At 40.8% G+C, this 14596-nt stretch overlaps 1 long non-coding RNA gene and 1 other non-coding gene across 2 annotated transcripts in view; one reads left to right on the top strand and one right to left on the bottom strand.

Moving 5' to 3' along the window:
* The window catches only part of LOC145524281 (uncharacterized), an 87882-nt gene that overhangs the window by 9633 nt on the left and 63653 nt on the right, over nucleotides 1-14596 (bottom strand). The window lies entirely within an intron of this gene.
* Nucleotides 8335-8407, top strand: TRNAC-GCA (transfer RNA cysteine (anticodon GCA)). The gene has a single exon. It is a non-coding gene; the product is annotated as a tRNA-Cys (tRNA).

Below are 14596 nucleotides of genomic sequence, written 5' to 3'. Positions count from 1 at the left end.
GGGATAGAATGAAGGAAGGAGGAGAAGGGGATGACAGAGGATAAGATGGTTAGATGACATCACCAACTCAATGGACATAAGGTTGAGCAAAGTCTGGCAGATGGTGAAGGGCAGGGAATAGGACATGTTGAAGTGCAAAGGGTTGGAAACAGTTGGACATGACTGAGCGGCTGAACAACAATAGCATTTGTACATACGAACCACATTTTCTACAAGCTCTAATCTGTCAGTAAACATTTTCTCGGGAGTGTAAGTAGTGCTGCAGTGAAAGTGGAGGTGCACATGTCTTTTTGAATGATGGCTTTCTTGGGATATGAGCCCAGGTGTGGGTAAGTCAGATCCTAGGCTTAGCTCTCTTGAAAGGTTTTTTTTTCTGGTATGCGGAGGCTAGCTCTTCTAGGGGTTACTGGCCTTGTCCGTTTCCAACCACCACCTGGTGGGGTTCCATCATCTGCTGCCTCTCTCCTCCATTTGCTGTTTGTAGACCTGTAAGGAAGTCCATTCTCCATGGTGGGATTTGGGTCTCTAGGTCTTGGTGTTGCTTTGATTGACATCCCTTATTTAATAGTTAGAGATGCTGATCACCTTTCCTGTGGCCTTGGGGATTTTTTAGCCTCTTTCTTTTTTTCCTTTCCATGAAGGATTTGAGGAATATACCTGTAGCAGTTGGCTTGTGTACACTCAGTTGTGTTTGGAAGTTATCTCTGCAACACCAGCCCCAGGACTTTTCCTGAGGGCAGCTGTCAAGAAAAGGACCAAAGACCTTATGTATTGAAAGGTGTCAGTCAGCCCGTGATTAAGTTGTAGTTACAGGAAATGTCCACAAGGTGGCAGCACGTCACACTCAACTCTGGCTTCCTGCCAACCAGAGCCTTAAGGAGCGTCAGCTTCCTGGGCTGGCAATTCAAGTGGAATGGGCCTGAGCAAACATTCAAGGGCTTGTATCTCACTCTTACTTCTCCCTAAAGCTACTCCCCTCCCCTCCCGACTCATCCCAGCCTGGGCCACAACCCCTGCTAAGGTGCCTAGGAGGCTGAACTCTCAGGATGGAGACTTGAACTGGGGACCCCATGACCAGGACCCCTGGCGACTAGGTGAGTTTTCCAAAGTCCTCAAAGGCAAAGGGAGTGCCTCCATCCTTTGGGTGCATGAGGGAATGGGGTCCCAGACTGAGCAAACCAGACAGCGCGGGTGGACTCGGGCTCTAAATGAAGGGCCCCCTCTCCGATGTCACGCCCCTACCCCTGTCATGGGAACCAAGCCTGCTCAGGTCCCAGGGACGGGGTAGCCGCCCAAGTCAGGGAGGCTGGAAGGAACGAAATAGATATTGCTGTTATTTCTTTTCCTTTTCTTGAAGCTCATGCCAGTGCTATGTTTGAGTAGAGTTGATTTGCGGTTTTGAGCTTGTCTTGAGTGTACAGATGCTTGATTCAGTTGTGATATATACATGCAACACAAGTGTTCTTTTTTGGATTCTTTTTCCATAGAGGTGATTGCAGAAGGTAGAGAAAAATTCCCTGTGCTGAACATCAGATCCTTGTGCAGTATCTATCAGAGATACCAATTTTAGGAGAATGTCAAAGGAAGGAAAGAGGAAATCCTTGTGGATTATTATAGACAGACCTCTGTGTATAGGCTGGAGTAAGGGCTTTCTGTGTATTTGTTGGTTCCAATCTCCTAATTCATCCTGACTCAGTGCTGTGTTTTGTTTTCTTGAATTCCTTGCTTGGGTTAATTGAGTTGGTGATGGACAGGGAGGCCTGGTTTGCTGCAGTCCATGGGATCGCAAAGAGTTGGACACAACTGAGAGACTGAACTGAACTGGGTTAATCCTTCTCAGAGGATCCTTCTGTGTTGTAAATTAGTTCTCTTTTTATCTCTTTTTTTATTCTGCCTCAAAGGTTCATCATCTGCAGTTTTGTTCATCTAGCTGATTTCACTTAGGGTATGAACCTCCAAGGTCCACCCTTCTGGGGACCAGTGGCATAATTTCATCATTTCAGTGGTGCTTTTTTTGTGGCTGAGTAATAGTCCCTGTTGTATATGCATATATTTACACACACACACACACACACACACACACACACACACACACACACGTACATACATATACACCACACGTTGTGTAAGCCCTCAGCTGTCAGGGGCGAGTCTATGGTCTGTGTCTTGGCTGCTGTAAGCAGTGCTATGGTGAATGTTGGGGTGCCTGTGTCTTTTTGAAGACTGGTTTCCTTGGGCTAAAGGCCCAGGTGTGGAATGTCAGATCCTAGCTCTGGAGGATGCATGCCACCATCCTTTGATTGCATGAGGAAGTGTGGTCGCAGACTGAGCCAGGGCTCTAAATTAAGGGCCCCCTTCCCAGTATCACACCCACACCCCGGTGGAGGCTTCCCTGGCAGCTCAGATGTTAATGACTCTGCCTGCAATGTAGGATACCTGGGGGGTTCGACACGTTGGTTAGGAAGAACCCCTGGAGAAGGGAATGGCTACTCAATCCATTATTCTTGCCTAGAGAATTCCATGGACAGAGGAGCCTGGCAGACCGCAGTCCAGAGAGATGCAAAGAGTCTGACACCATTGAGTCACACTTTTACTTCCAGGTTTCTAGTATCACGACCAAACAGAGTCCAGCCATGGGAACAAAGCCTCCTCAGGCTCCAGGGATGGGTTAGCAGCCCAAGTCAGGGAGGCCACAGGGAACGAAATAGATATTTCCTTTATTTCTTTTTATATTCTTTAATCTCATTTAGATGCTATGCTAGATATAGTTGATTTGCACTTTTATGCTTTACATCAGTATACAGCTGCTTGAATCAGTTATGACATATACACACAGGATATCTTTGCTTTTTGGATTCTTTTTCCATAGAGCTTATTGCAGAAGGTCAAGAAAAGTTCCCTCTGCTGAACATCAGAATCTTGTGCAGTATCGATCAGAGATACAGATTTTATGTGAATGTGGAAGGAAGGAGGAAATGAGATTATTCTTGTGGATTATCTATTCATATACAGATTTTGGCGTATATGTTGGAGTAATAGATTTCTTTGTATATGTTAGTCCTAACCTCCTGCATATCATACTGACCCTTTACTTTTTTTTTTTAATAATTCTTTGATTTCTCAGAAGCTCCTTTTATGTTATAAATTAGTTCCTTCTTTATCTCTTGTGTAAATTTTGCCTGGAATATTCTTTATCTGCTAGTTTCTTTGTCTATCAGATTTCACTTAGCATGTGATCCTTCAAGGTCCAGCCTTGTAGAGAAGAGTGGAAAATATCATAATTTCAGCAACACGTTTTAAGGCTGAGTAATAGTTCACTGTATATATGTACCACATCTTGTTTAAGCTTTAGCTGTGGGTGGAAATTTCGTGGTTCCCTGCCTTGCTCATCGGAAGTTGTGCTGCAGTGAACAGTGGGGTGCATGTCTCTCTATGAACGATGGTTTTCTTGGGATATAGAACTGCTCGTGTGGTACCTTGAAGCTTCCAGGCATATGCTCACTTTGTACACAAATATGAGGCCTCTAGTTAGAGGTTCGGCGCGTTTATAACTATGGGCCTGTAGGTAGACTCTCAGCTCATGGATAACAATGATGCTTTTATTCAGACTGTCAGCTCATATATCAGTTTGAGGCCTCTAGGCACACCCTCAGATCATCTGTCCAATGAGGCCTCTAGGCAGAATCAGCTCATGTATTACTATGAAGTCACTAGGCATATCCTCAGCTCATGTATAAATACGAGGCCACAAAGAGGCTAAGATGGTGTATAACTAGGAGACCTCTAGGCAGATGCTCAGCTTTTATTCAACTATGAGGACTCAGGCTGGTGCTCAGCTCCTGTATAACTATGAGGCCTCTATGAAGATGCTCGGCTGGTGTATAACCATAAGCCCTAAGGAAGAGCCTCAGCTGGTGTGTGATTATGAGGCCTCTAGGCAGACACTCAGCTCTTTTGGGTCTATGAGGCCTCTATTCAGACACTCGCTCGTATCTGTCTAGAGGCCTCAACATACATAATCATGTATAAATATGAGGCCTCTAGGCAGACACTCAGCTCTTTTGGGTCTATGAGGCCTCTATTCAGACACTCGCTCGTATCTGTCTAGAGGCCTCAACATACATAATCGTGTATAAATATGAGGCCTCAAGGCAGACACTCAGCTCATGTACAACTATGAGACCTCTAGGCAGATGCTCAGCTATTGAGGATCTATGAAGCCTAGAGCCAACACTCAGCTCACTGATGGGTCTAAGAGGCCTCTAGGTAGATGCTCAGCTTGTTTCTGTCTAGAGGCCTCAAGGGAGTCGCTCATCTCCTGTATAATTATGAGGCCTACACAGAAGCTCATCTCCTGTGTTCCTATGAGGCTTCTAGGCAGACGTTCAGCATGTGTATAACCATCAGGGCTCTAGTAGATGCTCAGCTTGTGTATAACTATGAGGACTCGGGTCAGACACTCAGCTCTTGTGTTTCTATGAGGGCTCTAGGCAGGTGCTCAGCTCATGTCTGTCTAGAGGCCTCCGCAGATTCTCACTCATGAATAAAACGAGGTGTCTAGGCAGACGCTCATCTCTTGTGGGCTTATGAGGCCTCTAGACGGACGCTCTCATGTGCCTGTCTGGAGCTTCAAGGAACATGCTCAGCTCCTATATAACTAGGAGGCCTGAGGGCAGACTCTCAGCTGGTGGATAACTTTGAGGCCTCTAGGGAGACGCTCATCTTCTCTGTTCCTATGAAGCCTCTAGGCAGGTGTTCACCTCATGCCTGTCAGGAGGCCTCACAGCAGATGCTCAGCTCCTGTGGGACCATGAGGGCTCTAGGCAGATGCTCAGCTCGCGTGTAACTATGAGCCTGTAAGCAGATGCTCAGCTCCTATATAACTGAGTCCTCTAGGCAGATGCTCAGCTCATGTCTTACTAGGAGGCCTTTAGGCAGAAGTTGAGCTTGTTTATAGCTATACAGCTTCGAATAAGACGTCTTTTGTGCGCCTATGGGGCCTCTAGGCTTTCACTCAGCTGGTGTATTCCAGGGAAGCCCCTAGGCAGATGCTCACCTTGTGTATAACTTGAGACCCCTGTGCAGACACTCAGCTCCTGCTGTCTGTGAGACCTCTTGGTGACTCTCCAGTTGTGTGTGTTAGGAAGCCTCTTGTAGTCTCTCAGCTCCTTTATGTCCAGTATCCCATAAAATTGATTATCAGTTAAAACCCAGGTACACTATGTATAATCTATCTATATTCTGTAGAAATAAATTACATTAAAATACCTGAATGTGAATCTATATATGTATATTTAAAATTAAATAAACATTTATACACTATAACCCATATCACCTTGTCTGTCAATGTTACTTTAATTATAAGTAAAGGCATATTTAATAAAAAAAAATAAGGAGACACAAGTTTTCAGCAATTGCTCTGGTATGCTCCACTCTGAATTGTAACCCAAATCAGGACTTCCCCTTAGGCTCTCATAGCCTGTGTGGCCACAGTTAACATGAGGAACTTCTGCCATCTTGTGGCACTTCCCGCTGTCGCAACCTGATAATTATGGGTAATGAGCAATTAATACTCACAAGATTTTCCATGCCCTAATGACCCCACCCTTAAAAAATTATACCAGGGATAATGAATAAAAAATGTAAAATAGGGAAACTGTCAGAGAAAATGTCAAAAAGTAAATACAACTGCAATGTTTAAAAAAATAACACGTATAAAAGTTCACCGTAATGCAACTCATTAGAGACACTAAAATCAAAAAACAAGATTGAGACAGGGAAATCGGAAGGCCAGGATCTATAGATCTACACCGAGGAAATGACACGGTGGGGATAGTTAAAGTGGTCCCTTTAGGATGCTTGCGGGATGTAGCTGGATAGTTAAAGTGGTCCCTTTAGGATGCTTGCGGGATGTAGCTGGCAAATCCATTACAAAGGCCAGTGTGGACGTGTGCAGGGGCTGTGACAGGGCACTGCGGTCTGGCGGTCTAACTCGTGCAGAGCGGCGCAGAGGAGAACAGGTTCTGATAAATAAATGCACCCAAAGTGGACTGTCACAGGAGGCACACTTACATAAGACACGAAAGAAAACACACGTGCAGAGATGGACAGATGAAGAACAAGGCACACATCTACACGATGGAACAGGACTCTGCTGTGAAAAGTAAACTAATCTCATTTGCAGGAACGTAGATCCAGAGATAAACGCAGTAAAAGAAGTCAGTCAGAAAGAAAATAGAAATGTCATATTCTATCACTCACAGGTGGGATTGAGAAACCGTTCCCAAGAAGCATATTTACTTTTGAAATAACCGTACATCACAGGAAATGAATTTGTAATTACAAAAAGAAATGGTGGGTTTAAATTTATATTAGGAGATTGGGATTAATATATACAATGAAGGATATAAAATATATAACATGGACCTTCATTACCAAGGGAGGAATATTAAACACTCTGAAATAATCTATTTGTGAAAAAAAAAATGCCAACAATGAATACATACACGCATGGTAAGATGTGAACAAAGTTTGGGAACTTTAGAGGAAAAAACAACATTATAATCAAATTTACTCTAATAAAATGATAGAGATTAACTCTTTAAAAAAATGAAGTAATGAGACATATTAAAACATTGATAAGGAATCCGGGGCCCCCAAGAAGGAGAAAGGGGTCTGGGGCTCTCAAGGAGGAGCAAAGGACAAACTTTTTTTCTACATTGCTTATTAAAGCAATGCATATTAAAAAGCAGAGATATTACTTTGCTGACAGAGGTCCATCTGGTCAAAGGTATGGTTTTTCCAGTGGTCATGTATGGATGTGAGATCTGGACTATAAAAAAAGCTGAGCGCTGAAAAATTGATGCTTTTGAACTGTGGTGTTGGAGAAGACTCTTGAGAGTCCCTTGGACTGCAAGGAGAACCGACCAGTCCATTCTAAAGGAAATCAGTCCTGAATACTGATTGGAAGGACTGATGCTGCAGTTGAAACTCCGATACTTTGGCCACCTGATGCGAAGAACTGACTCATTAGAAAAGACCCTGATGCTGGGAAAAACTGAAGGCAGGAGGAGAAGGGGACACAAGCTTTTGGTGGCTTCCACTCTCACATTCCAAACTCATCTGGAGTAGGAACCAGGACTAAGTCTAAGACTCCCATTAACACAGTAACAAGAGTAGAGAAAGAAGAAATTCTGCCGCCCTGTGGACATTCCAAAAAAAGCACCATTTAATCTATTGCTCATGGTGAGCTCATATTCACAAGAACTGCTGGGCTCTTAATGATGGCTGCACTTAAAAAAAAAAAAAATAAGGGAAACAAATGGAAAATAATAAAAAAAGGAAAACCAAGGGCTTGATGGCTCTGTGGGTAAAGAATCCTCCTGCAGTGCAGGAGACACAGGAGATGCAAATTCAATCCCTGAGTCAAGAAGATCCCCTGGAAGATGAAATGACAACCCACTCCAGTATTCCTGCCTGAAAAATCCCTTGAACAGAGGAGCCTGGCAGGCTACAGTCCACAGGGTCACAAAGAGTAGGACAGGACTGAGCAACTCAGCATGCATGACAATCAGGAAGAAAATATCTGAAGTACATCAACTCACACTGTTTTAAAAAATTCATGAAAAGCTGTTGAACGTCACAAATTATGACAGACATGCAAATCATAACTCCAGTGAGGCATCACTGAGTGCCACTGTGAAAGGCCATCATGAAAAATCTGCAAAGAATAAATGGTGGAAAAGTCATGAAGAAGAAAGAATCCTGTAATGGTGCTACTGGCACTTAAATGGTAAAAGTCGCTACCAAGAGAAGTATGGAACTGCCTTCAAGAGATAAAAATAGACCTGCTATAAAATCCCTCAGAAATACATTCAAGTGTGCTCAAAGAGAAAATAAGGCTTTGAAAAGAGTCATGCGCCCAAGTGTACACTGGACTAAATTTACAACCTACAATGAATGAAGGCAAACAAAATATTTTTGGAAAGGTGAATGGATAAAAAAGATGGGGTACATGTACACAACGCAACATGACTCAGCAGGAAAAAGAAGAAATAATGAAATTTTCAGTAACAGACAAAAGTAGGGACAATCAAACTAAGTGAAGAAGTCAGAATCAGACAAAGACAAATAAATCACTTATAGTTAGAATCTAAAAATACATACCGATGAAATAATTGAGAAAACACAAGCAGATTCAGAGACTTAAAAAACAAACTCATGCTTACTCAAGGAGTTAGGAATGGGGCCAGGAATACATTTAAAACTTTAGATGTAACAAATATAATCATTCCATATAAAATAATTAACAAGGAGCTAGGTATACCATGGGCTTCCCTGGTGGCTCAGATGGTAAAGCATCTGCCTGCAATGCAGGAGACCCAGGTTCGATCCCTGGGTCAGGAAGATCCTCTGGAAGAAGGAAATGGCAACCTACTCCAGTACTCTTGCCTGAAAATTTCATGGATGGAGGAGCCTGGTAGGCTATAGTCCATGGGTTCGCAGAGAGTCGGACATGACTGAGCGACTTCACTTTGACTTTGACTTTTGAGGTATATCAAGGGAATTCTATCAACAATCTCTAATAACCAATATGGGGGAAAGTATGAATGTGAATAGACATATGTATATTCAAAATTAAAGGCCATATTTTGAAAAACTATAATTCAAAGAACCTTGCATTGGAGAATGAGAAATTAAAGTATATTTAATGATAATTACAATAAGGACTTCAGGCATATTTATTAAAAGACTGAAAGAAACTCACAACTTTGTATTTGTTATGATCGACTCCCCTCTAATCTAAAACCCCAATTCAGTACTTTGATAAGGCTCTCATTGCCTCAGTAACCACACTTGGACAAGAGGAACCTCTGTTGCCTTTTGACCATGCTCTGCAACAGCCACCTAAAAACTCTTCCTTATGGGAAGTTAAGATTTGCAAAGTTTGATGGGCTCTAAATGTTAATTGCCATCAAAAAAAAATCAGGGGGAACTAATAGAAAATGTAAAACAGGGCAAACTATCAGAACAAAATATCAAAAGGTAAATAAATTTACAATGCTTAAAGAAAGAGTACATTAAAATTACTCAATGTGGCAAATCAGAGAGATATGAAAATCAAAATGGCAACAAAGTATCACTTCAGAGAAGTCAAAAAGACGACTATCAAGAAATCTACATTCAAGAAATGCTGGTGTCAGGTTTAAAAAGGGAACTTTTTTTTTTTTTTTTACTGGTGGGATGTAACTGGTCACTGTCATTACACGAACTAATAGGGAAGTGACTTTTAAAGAAAAAATAGAATAGAGCTGCCACATGATCTGGCAGTCCATTCCTAAGAATAAATGCAGAGGCATCAGAATTTAAATAACTAAAGCACCCAAAAGTACACTGGAACAGGATGTCTATTAGCTAAGACAAGGAAGAAAACAAAATCATGAATGGGTAAAGAACAAGTCATAACGTGCACTACAGAATATGACTCTGCCATGACAAAAATGAGCTAGTGTCATTTGCAGTAACATAGATCAGTCTAGAGATAATCACAGAAACTTCATGAAGTAAATCAGAACAAGAAAAGTAATATCCTATGATATCTATCATGTGTGGAAAGAGAAATTGTTCTCAATGAACTCATTTACATATGAAATGACCATATTGTCTTAGTAAACAAAGTTATAATTACCAAAAGGAAACAGCAGGTTGAAGGATTAAATTAGGAGATCGTGATAAAATTATAGCAATTATTAATGTAAAATATATTATCAACATAGTCTAACAGTACTAAGAGAGTTGTACCAAACACTCTGTAATAACCTAGTTGTGAAAAAAGAAAAAAAACATGAACAGATACACGCCTGGCTATAAGGAAACAAGATTCTGTACCACTGGAGCAAACACAACTTTGTAAGTCAACTTTACTCCAATCAAAAACACATTATTTAGGAAAACAAAGAAGAAATAGTCAGACCCAAGCTTTGGTGGCTAATAATCTCACATTCCACTCTAATTTGTGATCAGGAGGCAGGACTACCCCTAAAACTCCAATTACCGTAGTACCCACACAAGGTCGTGAAGTAATTCCACTGCCCTGTGCTGTTTCCTAAACAACAACCTTAAATCTATTGTTCATGGGCACTTCATAGTCATTCAGAGCCCACGAATAGCTGAGCTCTAAAAGCTACGTGCACTGAAAACATTTTCATGGGAAACAAATCAAAAATAGTAAAAAACAGGACAGACTATCAAGAAGAAAATAGCTACAGCAAATTATACTCACAGTATTTAATAAAGAACCTAGGTAAACCTGCTGAATGTGGGGAGTTATGACAGACATAAAATCAAAACAACAGGAGGTCACTCTGGACCAGTGTGAAAGGCCATCGGGAAAATTCAGAAAGGGTGATGGTAGAAAAGACACGGAGAAAAGGGAACCCTGTTCCGGCCTAGTGCCATGTGAATGGTAAGAGTCACTACAGAGAGGGGCATGGAACTGCCTTTATGAGAAGAAAGTAGACCTACCACTAAATCCTGCAGAACCACGTCATAGAGTATGTAAGGAAAATCAAGATTTTGAAAAGGCTCATGCAGCCAGTGTGCCCTGGCCTGCAACTTGCAGTATGCAACAAATGGAAGCATTCAGAACATTTATGGAGACATGAATGGAGAAAGAAGAAGTGACGTGTGGACACAATGTGATTCAGCCGGGAAAAGAAAAGGAAATAACGCAATTTTCAGGGACATATACAAACTTGGGATAATCAAACTGTGTAGAGATCAGAATGAAAAAAATACAATTATAGGATAAATGATATCACTTATAGGTAGAATGTAAAATGACACAGCAACGAATTAGCTGAGACACACTTATGCTTACAGAAGGAAAATGAAGGGGCAAGAGATATATATTCAAAAGGTTAGACATAACTAATATAACCATTCTGTCTGAAATAGATAATCCACAAGGACCTAGGTATACCAAGGGAGTTCTATCAACATTGTGTAATAAATCAGATAGGAAAGAAATCCAATGTGAATATATACATGTATATTTAAAATTAAAAAGCAGATTTTGCATACCTGCAGCCTACATGAGCATATCTATATGTTGGTGGCTCAGATGGTAAAGAATCTGCCTGCAATGCAGGAAATCCAGGTTCGATCCCTGAGTTGGGAAGATCCCTGGAGAAGGAAATGGCAACCCAGTCCAGTTTTCTTGCCTGGAAAATTCCACGGACAGAGGAGCCTGGCAAGCTACAGTCCATGGGGTCGCCAAGGGTCTGACATGACTGAACAGCTAACACTTACTTACTTACAATGAGAAATAAAATTGTATTTAATGAAAAACAAAATGGGAAGGAGACACAAGCCTTTGGGTGTCTGTTCTGATACACTCCATTCTAATTTACAATCCCAAAGCAGAAATTTCACTCAGGCTCTCATAGCATGAGTAACGTCAGTTGGACATGAGGGAATCCTGCTGCCACGGAGCAGCCTATAAATAATTGCTTTGTTGTTCAGTCACTAAGTTGTGTCTGACTCTTTTGTGATCCCACGGACTGCAGCACGCCAGGCTTTCCTCTCCTTTAGGGAACTTAAATTCTACCAACACTCAAAAAAAAAAAAAAAAAGGAATATAATATAAAATATGTAACAGGGAAAACTATCACAAGAAAATATAAAAAAGTAAATAAATTTACAATGTTTAAAATATAGCACATGAAAAGTTACACAATAAGGCAAATCATGAGACACTGAAAATCTAAATGACAATGATGTACCACCTTCTTGAAGGCAAAAAGACCACTATCAAAAAGTCTACATTCAAGAAATGCTGCAGTGGGGTTAAGATAAGACGGCCCCTTTTTCATGCTGGTGGGATGTCATTGGTAACAGCCTTATAAGAACCAACATGGAAGCACATTTTTAAGGTAAAAATGAAAGTGCATTAAGAGGCCATAGTCCCACTCCTATGAATATATACAGAGAAAATCTGAACTTGAAAAACACATTCACCAAGGAGTGCATTGCAATAGGAAACCTGATCAGAAAGACCTGAAATGAAAGAAATTGCACAGGCGCAGATGAATGGATAAAGGAAAAATCACACATCTACACATCTACATACATCTACATGCTTGAGTATGACTCAAGCATGAAAAAAATGAAATAATGTCATTTGCAGAAACATAGGCTGAGAGATAAACTTACTAAGAGAAGTCATTCACTAGGAAAATAGAAATATCATATGATATCACTCACAGGCAGGATTGAGGAATTGTTCCCAATAAGCTCACTTATATTTCAAATAACCACACATCATAGGAAATCATAATTAGCCCCGCCCCCCAAAACTGGCGGTGGAAGGGTTAAATTAGGAGGTTGGGATCAACTTATACCAAAGAAACATGTGAAATACATAACCTACATGGGCCTACATCACCAAGGGAGGTGTATTAAACACTTGGAAATAACCTGTATGTTGAAAAAGAAACAAACAAACGTGAATAGATACATGCATGGGTATAAAAGAACAAAATTTCTAAACTTTAGAGGAAAAACAACAGTGTAAGTCAAATTTACTCTAGTAAAAATACACATTACCTCTACTGAAAAAAAAAAAAGATGAAGTCATGACACACAAGCTCTCACATTCCAAACTGATTTTCAACCAGGAACCAGGACTAAACCTAAGTCTCTGGTTACCATAGTAACAAGTGTAGGGCAAAAAGAAATTCTGCCACCAGTGGTCCTTTCCGAAAAATCAACATTCTAACTATTGTTCATGGTTACTTCATATTCACAAGGACTACTGGGCATTAACTGATATTTGCACTTGAAACATTTTTAAGGGAAACCAATTGAAAATAATAAAAACTGGGCAAGCAATCAAGAAGAAAATTTCTAAAGTAACTTCAACTCATACGCTGTTTAAAAAAATAGTCCATGAAAAGCTGCTGAACCTGGTGACTTACGACGGACATGCAAATCATAACTACAAGGAGGGATCACTCCCCGTCAACCTGAAAGGCCCTCATGAAAAATCTACAAAGAATCAATGGTGGAAAAGGCATGGAGAAAATGGTATTCTGTAAAGCAATGCAGGACACCCGGGGCTCGATCCCTGGGTCGGTAACAGCTACCCACTCCAGTGTTCTTGCCTGGAGGATCCCACGGACAGAGGAGCCTGGCGGGCTACGCCCATGGAGTTGCAAAGAGTCAGACACAACAGAGCAACTAACACAAACGTCCTCGTTGCATGTAAACGATAAAGGTCACTATAGAGAGAAGTACAGAACTGCCTTCAAGAGATAAAAATAGGCCTACCATAAAATCCTGCAGAACCACAACAAAGAGTGCTTGAGGAGAAAGCAAAATTTTGAAAAAATTCATGCAGCCAAGTGTGCACTGGACTAGATTTACAATATCCAACAAATGGAGGCAAACACAGTATTTTGGGAGAAGTGAATAGATGATGAGTATGTGACCAGGTACGCAATGCAATATGACTCAGCCAAGAGAGAATGAAATAATGAAATTTGAAGAACATAGACAAAATTAGGGGTAATCTAATTAAGTAAAGAAGTCAGTCACAGAAAGAAAACATCATATCACTTACAGTTAGAATCTAAATATACACACCAACGAACTAACAGAGAATCGATTCAGAGACTTAAAAAGCAAACTTACTCTTAGTAAAGGAGATAGAGTAGTACAAGAATAAATTCAAATCCTTAGATGTAGCAAATATATTCATTCCATATAAAGAGGAAAATCAATAAGGACCTAGGTATACCAAAAGATTTCTACTGACAATATCTCAAATAATACGGGGAAGTCCAGATGTGAATAGATGTATGTGTCTTTAAAACTGAAGAGCACATTTTGGACACTTAGAACTACACAGCCTTTGACTGTGTGGATCACAATAAACTGGAAAATTCTTCAAGAGATGGGAATACCAGACCACTTCACTGCCTCCTGAGAAACCTGTATGCAGGTCAAGAAGCAACAGTTAGAACTGGACATGGAACAACAGACTGGTTCCAAATTGGGAAAGGAGTATGTCAAGGCAGTATATTGTCATCTTTCTTATTTAACTTATATGCAGAGTACATCATGAGAAATGCTGGGCTGGAGGAAGCACAAGCTGGAGTCAAGATTGCCGGGAGAAATATCAATAACCTCAGATACACAGATAACGCATCCTTATGGCAGAAAGTGAAGAGGAACTAAAGAGCCTCTTGATGAAAGTGAAAGAGGTGAAAACGTTGGCTTAAAACTCAACATTCAAAAAACGAATATCATGGCATCCAGTCCTATCACTTCATGGCAAATACATGGGGAAACAATGGAAACAGTGACAGACTTTATTTTTGGGGGGCTCCAAAATCACTGCAGATGGTGACTGAAGCCATGAAATTAAAAGATGCTTATTCCTTAGAAGGAAAGTTATGACCAACCTAGACATCATATTAAAAAGCAGAGACATTACTTTGCCAACAAAGGTCCTCATAGTCAAAGCTCTGGTTTTTCCAGTGGTCATATATGGATGTGAGAGTTGGACTATAAAGAAAGCTGAGCACCGAAGAAT

The sequence above is a fragment of the Giraffa tippelskirchi genome, chromosome 10 (genome assembly GCF_054371585.1).
Source record: "Giraffa tippelskirchi isolate mGirTip1 chromosome 10, T2T-mGirTip1v1.2.pri, whole genome shotgun sequence".
In the NCBI taxonomy this organism is placed as follows: Eukaryota; Metazoa; Chordata; class Mammalia; order Artiodactyla; family Giraffidae; genus Giraffa; species Giraffa tippelskirchi.
Note: the sequence above shows the minus strand (reverse complement) of the source record. Positions and strands in the feature narration are given on the sequence as shown.